The 13,166-nt window shown below is 48.0% G+C and overlaps 1 protein-coding gene across 1 annotated transcript in view; it reads right to left on the bottom strand.

The window, feature by feature from the left end:
* The window catches only part of ndufs4 (NADH:ubiquinone oxidoreductase subunit S4), a 50,063-nt gene that overhangs the window by 18,278 nt on the left and 18,619 nt on the right, over nt 1-13,166 (bottom strand). The window lies entirely within an intron of this gene.

Raw genomic sequence — 13,166 nt, 5'->3', positions numbered from 1 at the left:
AGTGGAGTTAGACCAAAAAGCTCTATTTTTGTCTCATCAGACCACATGACCTTCTCCCATTTCTCCTCTGGATCATCCAGATGGTCATTGGCAAACTTCAGACAGGCCTGGACATGCACTGGCTTAAGCAGGGGGACCTTGCGTGCGCTGCAGGATTTTAATCCATGACGGCGTAGTGTGTTACTAATGGTTTTCTTTGAGACTGTGGTCCCAGCTCTCTTCAGGTCATTGACCAGGTCCTGCCGTGTAGTTCTGGGCTGATCCCTCACCTTCCTCATGATCATTGATGCCCCACGAGGTGAAATCTTGCATGGAGCCCCAGACCGAGGGTGATTGACCGTCATCTTGAACTTCTTCCATTTTCTAATAATTGCGCCAACAGTTGTTTCCTTCTCACCAAGCTGCTTGCCTATTGTCCTGTAGCCCATCCCAGCCTTGTGCAGGTCTACAATTTTATCCCTGATGTCCTTACACAGCTCTCTGGTCTTGGCCATTGTGGAGAGGTTGGAGTCTGTTTGATTGAGTGTGTGGACAGGTGTCTTTTATACAGGTAACGAGTTCAAACAGGTGCAGTTAATACAGGTAATGAGTGGAGAACAGGAGGGCTTCTTAAAGAAAAACTAACAGGTCTGTGAGAGCCGGAATTCTTACTGGTTGGTAGGTGATCAAATACTTATGTCATGCAATAAAATGCAAATTAATTATTTAAAAATCATACAATGTGATTTTCTGGATTTTTGTTTTAGATTCCGTCTCTCACAGTTGAAGTGTACCTATGATAAAAATTACAGACCTCTACATGCTTTGTAAGTAGGAAAACCTGCAAAATCGGCAGTGTATCAAATACTTGTTCTCCCCACTGTATATACACACACACACAAATATAAAAAAAAAAAACTGTACATATAGTTGAGTGAAGACGGATCAATTACAGGTTGACTCTTAAAATGGTACACTACACTCTTTATAGTGCACTACTTTTGACCAGGGATATAGGGGAATAGGGTGCCATTTTGGACACATCGTTAGGCTGTGGTTGGACAGGGACACTGGCCGGGTTGGCCGGGTTGTTCTGTGGTCTCTTTGCGCGTCAAAGTGGAGAAAGGAATGAGCCCTGGTCCACATGGTGTTCATATTTAAAAGTTGAGTGGAGACATCAATTTTTTTTCTCATCATCTCATGTATTCATTACCAAACAGAAGCAAACAGGGAGTAAACGGTTTGTTGCAAACATTATTACACCCCGGGACACTGATCTAACAGCGGTTGTTGTACGGTTGTTGTTGTGGCCCAAGAGGAGAGCTCCTGGTCCAGCCGACAAAACATCACCCTCAGAGATGAACGCATGACGATCTGTCTCGCAGACACGTAGACTACACTTGCAACTTTCACAAAATTCCATGGTTTCCCAGAAATCGCAGTTGGAAGATTCTCGCATTTCCTTGTCATTCCAGGAATGTCTTTGTCCAGAATGTTATGAAGAGTAATCAGATGAATTGCAATTAATTGCAAAGTCCCTCTTTGCCATGCAAATGAACTGAATCCCCCACAAAAATTCCACTGCATTCCAGCCCTGCCACAAAAGGACCAGCTGACATCATGTCAGTGATTCTCTCGTTAACACAGGTGTGAGTGTTGACGAGGACAAGGCTGGAGATCACTCTGTCATGCTGATTGAGTTCGAATAACAGACTGGAAGCTTCAAAAGCAAGGTGGTGCTTGGAATCATTGTTCTTCCTCTGTCAACCATGGTTACCTGCAAGGAAACACATGCCATCATCATTGCTTTGCACAAAAAGGGCTTCACAGGCAAGGATATTGCTGCCAGTAAGATTGCACCTAAATCAACCATTTATCGGATCATCAAGAACTTCAAGGAGAGCGGTTCAATTGTTGTGAAGAAGGCTTCAGGGCGCCCAAGAAAATCCAGCAAGCGCCAGGACCGTCTCCTAAAGTTGATTCAGCTGCGGGATCGGGGCACCATCAGTACAGAGCTTGCTCCGGTATGGCAGCAAGCAGGTGTGAGTGCATCTGCACGCACAGTAAGGCGAAGACTTGGAGGATGGCCTGGTGTCAAGAAGGGCAACAAAGAAGCCACTTCTCTCCAGGAAAAACATCAGGGACAGACTGATATTCTGCAAAAGGTGCAGGGATTGGACTGCTGAGGACTGGGGTAAAGTAATTTTCTCTGATGAATCCCCTTTCCGATTGTTTGGGGCATCTGGAGAAAAGCTTGTCCGGAGAAGACAAGGTGAGCGCTACCATCAGTCCTGTGTCATGCCAACAGTAAAGCATCCTGAGACCATGTGGGTTTGCTTCTCAGCCAAGGGAGTGGGCTCACTCATTTTTGCCTAAGAACACAGCCATGAATAAAGAATGGTACCAACAAATCCTCCGAAAGCAACTTCTCCCAACCATCCAGGAACAGTTTGGTGATGAACAATGCTTTTTCCAGCATGATGGAGCACCTTGCCATAAGGCAAAAGTGATAAGTGGCTCGGGGGACAAAACATCAATATTTTGGGTGCATGGCCAGGAGACTTCCCAGACCGTAATCCCATTGAGAACTTGTGGTCAATCCTCAAGAGGCGGGTGGACAAACAGAAAATCCACGAATTCTGACAAACTCCAAGCATTGATTATGCAAGAATGGGCTGCCATCAGTCAGGATGTGGCCCAGAAGTTAATTGACAGCATGCCAGGGTGGATTGCAGAGGTCTTGAAAAATAAGGGTCAACACTGCAAATATTGACTCTTTGCATCAACTTCATGTAATTGTAAATAAAAGTCTTTGACACTTATGAAATGCTTGTAATTATACTTCAGTATTCCATAGTAACATCTGACAAAAAATATCTAAAGACACTGAAGCAGCAAACTTTGTGGAAATTAATATATGTGTCATTCTCAAAACTTTTGGCCACTACTGTACACCGTCACTGGTTGTATCAGGCTGTATCACTAATTATGTTTGCTCCGACTCAGTACATTTATTAGCTAGCTACCTAGCGATTAGCATTAGCGGCTAACAAGATTTAGGGCAACTTTGCTAAGAAAATACAAACTAGCTGTTTGCTGATGTAAGAAACTACAAACTAATAGTGTCATTATAGAACGCTGCTGGAATTATATGAAGCAAAGTGATAACAGCATTGTTGTCACCAACATCGTTACATGTGCTGCATTGACCATGTTGACTGAACCCAAGTGTCTCATGGACGAGGAACAACACATGGCTCCTTGAGTAACATGGGGCGGGGGGCTAGGTCTGTGTGGAAAGCGAGGTAGAGAGAGAGAGAGAGATCAGAGAGATGACTCAAATAGCAAACCAATAAAAATTGACGTTAAACACAGCGTATCACATTTAACCAAACATTCAAATACCGTTTATAGAAGGTAAAGTAAAAACTCAAACCAGTCCATGCATCAATACCGGTATATCGTAAAATACGGTATACCGCCCAGCCCTAGTTTGAATACTTGCCCGAATACACTGTATGCATCAAACTGTATGAGCAGACTTGAACTGGTACAGAAATAGTTTCAAAAAGTTACAATATTGAATATTGTTGCACACATATCAAGAAACCATTTTGGATTACATAATGGAAGAAGAAAACAGTTTGACTGCAGAATTTTTTAAAGCAGCATTGACGCAACAACGCTGTCGCTCTGATTGAGGCGTTAGCCCTCCAGGCTCCGGTATGCTATTCCCCCCCCCCCCCCCCACTTCAAATAGCAATTACAGGCTGTCACCTAACAGAGTTTCCACCATACAGTTCCCACCATACCTGACACGGATCAATGCAATACACTCACCAGAAAACCTTTTTGTAACATAATCAGTTCTATCGTGGTGAAGATCAGACTTCTGTCGTTGTTAGCCAACTCACTGCAGAAAAAGCAACATTTCTGCTGCTTACCTCTGCCATGTGCATTTGCATCGTTCTGATTGGTCGAGAGTCAAGATTTTTTTTTGACTATCCATACATCCGACAATCTATAAATAATACAGGAACAGTAAAATAATTTACCGTGCTCATCCCCACTACTCCCCTCCTGCTAGACCCCCCCCGCACCCAGAAACCCCTACCTGCTTATTCTCTTGATTCTGAGAATCCTTCAAAACGGCATTTTAGAAAAAGTTTGGGAAATTTACTGGAATTTACAACCCTTGTTTGGACTGATCCACAGCTGAAGGATCCCTTCTCCCCATAAGTTACTGACATACAGCCTACAGGCCTACAGCTGCCTGTCGTTTGAACCGGCCCAGGGTTTAATAACTCCATGAGAGAAGGCCTACAGATATTCTTTCTGATAGAAATTGCATATCCGGTCCAAAAGGACAGGAAATGTATCGATATCTGGGTCCTCCAGTACCCCAACAGAGTTCCCCATCCCTGGTCCTCCAGTACCCCAATAGTGTTCCCCATCCCTGGTCCTCCAGTACCCCAACAGAGTTCTCCATCCCTGGTCCTCCAGTACCCCAACAGAGTTCCCCATCCCTGGTCCTCCAGTACCCCAACAGAGTTCCCCATCCCTGGTCCTCCAGTACCCCCAACAGAGTTCCCCATCCCTGGTCCTCCAGTACCCCAACAGAGTTCCCCATCCCTGGTCCTCCAGTACCCCAACAGTGTTCCCCATCCCTGGTCCTCCAGTACCCCAACAGTGTTCCCCATCCCTGGTCCTCCAGTACCCCAACAGAGTTCCCCATCCCTGGTCCTCCAGTACCCCCAACAGTGTTCCCCATCCCTGGTCCTCCAGTACCCCAACAGGGGTCCTCCAGTGGCCCCAACAGGGGTCCTCCAGTGGCCCCAACAGGGGTCCTCCAGTGGCCCCAACAGGGGTCCTCCAGTAGCCTAGGCCAAGCCAGAGACAACCATTCACTCTAAATGTTCTGCTTTGGCACTAGGGCGTAAGGGTAGTATCCCGTCATTGAATGAAGGACTACCTTTAAAAAAAATAAAAAAAGTTGTTCTCTTCCTGATCCAAGTCCATTATCTAGGAAACCTAATATTGCCTTCCATTCTCAGGTTCCAATGACAATATCATCTGAAGGGCTTTCAGGACAAGGTCTGAATGACTGACTGACGAGGAGAACATGAAGAGCAACAAGTAGAAACTAAAGACCTCTTCTCCACTGCATGCAGATTCCCTTACTGGAGAGAAGAAGAAGAAGACCATTATAGCGAATCACTTTTAGGCATAATGCTCAATAGTCTTAAATAATTTCCCCCCCCCTCATATAGACTGATCCTCAGTGATGGGGAAACCAGTATCTTATATATATATATATATCCTATAGCCTGCAGGGAGCTCGTCTATATCACAGAGCCTTCAAGGTGGCGGATAGCAGGATGTTATGGCTGGGGGGGCTGGTTTGTCAGGCCGTAGACCCGGTGACAAACGTACTGACTGAGAGGCCCGTGGACAGGATACACTATAGCTCCACATGTGTACGACAAGACCGGACTTCCCTATGCCAAATCACTACTACCACAACTCAGCAGCTCCAATGAGGTCAGCAGGTCAGCCAAAACAAGGCCGATCACAGTGAACCCGCCTTGGGCTGGGAGGAGAAATATGTCCCCTTAACCTCCAGAGGGATGGTGGGTATCCCTCAGTCCAAACCAGGCCCCCCCCCGTGTCTGGACCAGGGCAGCTGGCCTCACTTATCACTCTGACGGGTAGGCTTCAGCTTTGAAGTGTAAAAGAGGAGTGTCGTGCTAATTATGGACTGGAATTAGATGGCGTCCGTCACTAATAGCAACAAATACTGTGCGCTTGCCGTGTGTGGTTTTAGAGGGCGGGAGGGTGAGGAGCAGCTGGTGCTAAGGGTCGTCTTAGTTCTCCGGTTACCACACCGACAGTGTCCGTTGCACATCCGATTGGCCAGGACATCATATACAATAACTCATCATTTGGTGGGTGATAATCTTTATCCTGTTACACACACATATTTCTAAGTGGGTATTATGTGTGAATTGAATTTTTTTTTTTTTATTTTTATTTTTTACATATCCCAACTTCCCCTGAGACACCCTGGGAGAGTGGGGTCACAGCCACGGTCGGCCATTATCAACGACAATGCTGGAACAATTAGGTCTAAGTACCTTGTTCAAGGGCACGTCGACAGATTTCACCTTGTCGGGTCAGGGGTTTGAACTAACGACCTTTCGGTTGCTGGCCTAACTACCTGTAGCCCCAGAAATCATGACAGGCTTTGTTTATATATATATATATATATGTGCCCCTCTACAACTGTTACTATGACGATACAGTTACAGTCTGCTGAGATACAAGTCTTCTTCATGGACCGATTTTACACACAAACTTTTTTTTAAAAGGAACAAAATCTCAGAGCCAAAGAAAACCTGCAAAGACAGGAGACAACAGACAGCCTGGCTATGTGACTACTACCACAGACGAGGGGAGACTAGTCCTACCACAGACGAGGGGAGACTAGTCCTACCACAGACGAGGGGAGACTAGTCCTACCACAGACGAGGGGAGACTAGTCCTACCACAGACGAGGGGAGACTAGTCCTACCACAGACGAGGGGAGACTAGTCCTACCACAGACGAGGGGAGACTAGTCCTACCACAGACGAGGGGAGACTAGTCCTACCACAGACGAGGGGAGACTAGTCCTACCACAGACGAGGGGAGACTAGTCCTACCACAGACGAGGGGAGACTAGTCCTACCACAGACGAGGGGAGACTAGTCCTACCACAGACGAGGGGAGACTAGTCCTACCACAGACGAGGGGAGACTAGTCCTACCACAGACGAGGGGAGACTAGTACTACCACAGACGAGGGGAGACTAGTACTACCACAGACGAGGGGAGACTAGTACTACCACAGACGAGGGGAGACTAGTACTACCACAGACAAGGGGTTGGGGAAACGGAGAGGAAAAACGGATTTCCTGTTTTCCACAGATCAGACCGTATGCTCCAGCGAGCCACGGCCTGTCATTTCCTTCAACCCTTCACAGCTCAGACAACACTCCTCTCTCTGTGTAGAAGAAGTGTGTTAACTAAATGAAATCCTTATTTAGTGGAGCATACATAAAATCTCTTGTCTGGGGCCCCATCAAAGAGGCCTCTCCTCTGACCTGCTAGGCTACTCTACACAGCAGCCGGTAGATTCCCACACACACACACACACTACAAGGGAGGCAACCAGACAAAACAGACACTTGATATGTCTAGAGAGAGAGAGAGCGAGAGGGAGAGAGGGGAGGATCAATGCAGTATGCTCCAGTGCATGTCATCCTACCCCCGAGCGAGGCAGGCTAGGCAGGCTCTGGCCGGCTTAGAGAATTCAAACCCTGGTACTGTAGATCTTAACTCCTCACTCTAAAAATACCCTGGACAGGACAGTGCTCCTCTCTGGTAGTCACGCTTCTATGTCCACATTGTCAGTCACACACACACAGAGAAACACACAGAGACAGACAGACAGACACACAGAGAGACACACAGAGACACACAGAGACACACAGACAGAGAGAGAGACAGACATAGAGAGACACACAGAGACACACAGAGACACACAGAGACACACAGAGACACACAGAGACACACAGAAACAGACAGAGACAGACAGAGACACACACAGAGAGACAGACAGAGACACACAGAGACACAGAGAGACAGACAGATATACACAGAGAGACACACAGAGACAGACAGAGAAACAGACAGACAGAGACAGAGAGAGAGACAGACAGACAGACACACACACACAGACAGACAGACAGAGACAGACAGAGACAGAGAGACAGAGAGACAGAGAGACAGAGAGCGAAGACCATTGTGTCATTGTCTTCATAACTGCAGAGAGGCTTCAGAGCTCAGACTCAACCACTTCATTAAGTTCTGAGAAATGGTTACTAGCATGTTAAGAAGATGAAAATGCCATAACACTTGGTTAATGGTTAGGGCAATAAACGGACACTGCTGAGCGGACATTGCGGACACTGCTGAGCGGAATTTGCGGACATTGCTGAGCGGACACTGCTGAGCGGACACTGCTGAGCGGACACTGCTGAGCGGAATTTGCGGACACTGCTGAGCGGAATTTGCGCACACTGCTGAGCGGAATTTGCGCACACTGCTGAGCGGAATTTGCGGACACTGCTGAGCGGAATTTGCGGACACTGCTGAGCGGAATTTGCGGACACTGCTGAGCGGACACTGTGGACACTGCTGAGCGGACACTGTGGACACTGCTGAGCGGACACTGTGGACACTGCTGAGCGGACACTGTGGACACTGCTGAGCGGACACTGTGGACACTGCTGAGCGGACACTGTGGACACTGCTGAGCGGACACTGTGGACACTGCTGAGCGGACACTGTGGACACTGCTGAGCGGACACTGTGGACACTGCTGAGCGGACACTGTGGACACAGCTGAGCGGACACTGTGGACACTGCTGAGCGGACACTGTGGACACTGCTGAGCGGACACTGTGGACACTGCTGAGCGGACACTGTGGACACTGCTGAGCGGACACTGTGGACACTGCTGAGCGGACACTGTGGACACTGCTGAGCGGACACTGTGGACACTGCTGAGCGGACACTGTGGACACTGCTGAGCGGACACTGTGGACACTGCTGAGCGGACACTGTGGACACTGCTGAGCGGACACTGTGGACACAGCTGAGCGGACACTGTGGACACAGCTGAGCGGACACTGTGGACACTGCTGAGCGGACACTGTGGACACTGCTGAGCGGACACTGTGGACACTGCTGAGCGGACACTGTGGACACTGCTGAGCGGACACTGTGGACACTGCTGAGCGGACACTGTGGACACTGCTGAGCGGACACTGTGGACACTGCTGAGCGGACACTGTGGACACTGCTGAGCGGACACTGTGGACACAGCTGAACGGACAATGTGGACACTGCTGAGCGGACACTGTGGACACTGCTGAGCGGACACTGTGGACACTGCTGAGCGGACACTGTGGACACTGCTGAGCGGACACTGTGGACACTGCTGAGCGGACACTGTGGACACTGCTGAGCGGACACTGTGGACACTGCTGAGCGGACACTGTGGACACTGCTGAGCGGACACTGTGGACACTGCTGAGCGGACACTGTGGACACTGCTGAGCGGACACTGTGGACACTGCTGAGCGGACACTGTGGACACTGCTGAGCGGACACTGTGGACACTGCTGAGCGGACACTGTGGACACTGCTGAGCGGACACTGTGGACACTGCTGAGCGGATACTGTGGACACTGCTGAGCGGATACTGTGGACACTGCTGAGCGGACACTGTGGACACAGCTGAGCGGACACTGTGGACACTGCTGAGCGGACACTGTGGACACTGCTGAGCGGACACTGTGGACACAGCTGAGCGGATACTGTGGACACTGCTCAGTGGACACTGTGGACATTGCTGAGTGGACACTGCTGAGTGGACACTGCTGAGTGGACACTGCTGAGTGGACATCGCTAAAAAAGGTAGGTTTTGAGCCATAAATCAACAAAAAAAATAGTTGAGCAGAGCAGCAGTACCAGAGGCAGCAGTACCAAAGGCTGCAGTACCAGAGGCTGCAGACTAGAGACGCTCTGCTCAGTTCAGACAGACACATTTTACTCTCCTCCTGTCAGTACTGAGATGGGGGGGACATTTTACTCTCCTCCTGTCAGTACTGAGATGGGGGAGACATTTTACTCTCCTCCTGTCAGTACTGAGATGGGGTAGACATTTTACTCTCCTCCTGTCAGTACTGAGATGGGGGGGACATTTTACTCTCCTCCTGTCAGTACTGAGATGGGGGAGACATTTTACTCTCCTCCTGTCAGTACTGAGATGGGGGGACATTTTACTTTCCTCCTGTCAGTACTGAGATGGGGGAGACATTTTACTCTCCTCCTGGCAGTACTGAGATGGGGGAGACATTTTACTCTCCTCCTGTCAGTACTGAGATGGGGGAGACATTTTACTCTCCTCCTGTCAGTACTGAGATGGGGGAGACATTTTACTCTCCTCCTGTCAGTACTGAGATGGGGGAGGCATTTTACTCTCCTCCTGTCAGTACTGAGATGGGGGAGACATTTTACTCCTCCTGTCAGTACTGAGATGGGGGAGACATTTCTCTCCTCCTGTCAGTACTGAGATGGGGGAGACATTTTACTCCTGTCAGTACTGAGATGGGGGAGACATTTTACTCTCCTCCTGTCAGTACTGAGATGGGGGAGACATTTCTCTCCTCCTGTCAGTACTGAGATGGGGGAGACATTTTACTCCTGTCAGTACTGAGATGGGGGAGACATTTTACTCTCCTCCTGTCAGTACTGAGATGGGGGGACATTTTACTCTCCTCCTGTCAGTACTGAGATGGGGGAGACATTTTACTCTCCTCCTGTCAGTACTGAGATGGGGGGACATTTTACTCTCCTCCTGTCAGTACTGAGATGGGGGGGACATTTTACTCTCCTCCTGTCAGTACTGAGATGGGGGGACATTTTACTCTCCTCCTGTCAGTACTGAGATGGGGGGGACATTTTACTCTCCTCCTGTCAGTACTGAGATGGGGGGGACATTTTACTCTCCTCCTGTCAGTACTGAGACGGGGGGGACATTTTACTCCTGTCAGTACTGATAACCCACAACTATTTAAAGAGGGGGCAATAATTCAACAACAATTTTTAAATACTGCAGCACACAATATTTTTCAAAAAGTCTCATTCAGAGGATAGGTGTTGTTTTACACGGTCAGCCATAGTAGTATGATAGGTGTTGTTTTACAGGGTCAGTCATAGTAGTATGATAGGTGTTGTTTTACAGGGTCAGCCATAGTAGTATGATAGGTGTTGTTTTACAGGGTCAGTCATAGTAGTATAATAGGTGTTGTTTTACAGGGTCAGTCATAGTATTATGATAGGTGTTGTTGTACAGGGTCAGTCATAGTAGTATGATAGGTGTTGTTTTACAGGGTCAGTCATAGTAGTATGATAGGTGTTGTTTTACAGGGTCAGTCATAGTAGTATGATAGGTGTTGTTTTACAGGGTCAGTCATAGTAGTATGATAGGTGTTGTTTTACAGGGTCAGTCATAGTAGTATGATAGGTGTTGTTTTACAGGGTCAGCCATAGTAGTATGATGTGTAATTTTACAGGGTCAGTCATAGTAGTATGATAGGTGTTGTTGTACAGGGTCAGTCATAGTAGTATGATAGGTGTTGTTTTACAGGGTCAGCCATAGTAGTATGATGTGTTGTTTTACAGGGTCAGTCATAGTAGTATGATAGGTGTTGTTTTACAGGGTCAGTCATAGTAGTATGATAGGTGTTGTTGTACAGGGTCACCAATCGTAACACACCTGGAGCGAATTAGGGTTAAGTGCGTTGCTCAAGGGCACATCGACAATTTAACCTTTTAATTTAACCTTGTCGACTCAGCTATTCGAACCAGCAACGTTTCGGTTACTGGCCCAACACTCTAACCACTACCGCCTCACCTGCTGTCTACGTAAATCATCATCATCATCATATTTTGGACAATGTTAAAAGGGATGAAATCAGCTCTAGTCTCTCCAAAGATAACCCGGATGAAATAACGAGAGAAAATGGCACCAAACAAACAGGACACTAGTCACTGCTGCCAACTGATGCCAAACAAACCAGCTGGAACCTTCAGTTCTAAATACCTAGTCAATGTTACACCCTCCACTCCTCTCCCACAATCCTCTCCTCTCCCACAATCCTCTCTCCTCCCCTCCCACAATCCTCTCTCCTCCCCTCCCACAATCCCCCCCCCCCTCCCACAATCCTCTCCCCCTCCCATAAAACCATAGTTTACTTTAGAAGACTAGAACAAAGCTTCACAAGCGCTTTACGGTGATTGGTTTGCCTTTATGTGAACGAGGAAGGGAGAGGAGGGCTCTAGCTCGCTAACAGAGAGAGAGAGAGAGAGAGATCAAGCAGAGTACTTCTGCCTCTCCTTTACGCCTAGCTGAGCTGACCAGTCCTGTCTCAGTGTCTGTAACGTACTAGCTGGTTGAGTAGAGGGGGGCTGCAGGGCCAGTCAGCCTGCTTGTAGAGAGAGCAGACATTTCATGTCAAGCTGTGTATCAGTGGCCAGCCTGTCAGCCGGGTCCTGGAGTACCACAGCATGCTAAATCAAACAGTAATTACTAACAAAAGTGGGTCGGCAGAGGGCAGAGCAGGGGAAGGTAGGGCAGGGCAGGGGAAGGTAGGGCAGAGTGCAGGATGGTAAATCTCCCTCCCTCTGCCTAAACAGATTTTTGAGGGAGGGGGGGGGAAATGGAACCGGTTTGATTATTTATTTTTTTTACTTGACCTGTAACGGTATTTCAATGTGATACGCCACTCCGGGGAGTATAGATCACTTCTTATAGGTTGAACTCCATTTGCTACTTGAGTCATTTCTGTCCCTCTCCTGCTGCATGCCTCTAAAAATCACACCAAGCCCTGTGCTCTGTCACTGAAGGAGAGAGCGGTGACTCCACCACGGAGTCATGAACCTTTTTCTTACCGTTCAGTCTTCATGGTCAGACGGACGCAACAATGTGGGTGAGATGATGCTCTGCACTAGCGTTCTATAATGTAACATCTAGTTAGGGTCACCTGGAAACACTGAAACACTTTTGGTTCCTACCCTGTTAATAATTCTTCCCTGGTTTATTAATTCGTTGTCATGTTAAACAACGTATTCAAAGTGCTATCCACTATATTCCAACTATAGAGTTATTATAATCATTATATTAACAGTTCAATTAACTAGTCCCAGTAAGGCCTACTGTCTGTCTAACTAGTCCCACTATAGTCTCCTGTCTGTCTGTCTGTCTAACGTGCCAGTCCCACTATAGTCTCCTGTCTGTCTGTCTAACGGGCCAGTCCCAGTATAGTCTCCTGTCTGTCTGTCTGTCTAACGGGCCAGTCCCACTATAGTCTCCTGTCTGTCTGTCTGTCTAACGTGCCAGTCCCACTATAGTCTCTGTCTGTCTGTCTGTCTAACGGGCCAGTCCCAGTATAGTCTCCTGTCTGTCTGTCTGGCCAGTCCCACTATAGTCTCCTGTCTGTCTGTCTGTCTGTCTAACGTGCCAGTCCCACTATAGTCTCCTGTCTGTCTGTCTGTCTAACGGGCCAGTCCCACTATAGT

The sequence above is a fragment of the Salvelinus alpinus genome, chromosome 19, assembly GCF_045679555.1.
Source record: "Salvelinus alpinus chromosome 19, SLU_Salpinus.1, whole genome shotgun sequence".
In the NCBI taxonomy this organism is placed as follows: Eukaryota; Metazoa; Chordata; class Actinopteri; order Salmoniformes; family Salmonidae; genus Salvelinus; species Salvelinus alpinus.
The sequence above is the reverse complement of the archived record's forward strand: the minus strand, read 5'-3'. Positions and strand labels throughout refer to the sequence as shown.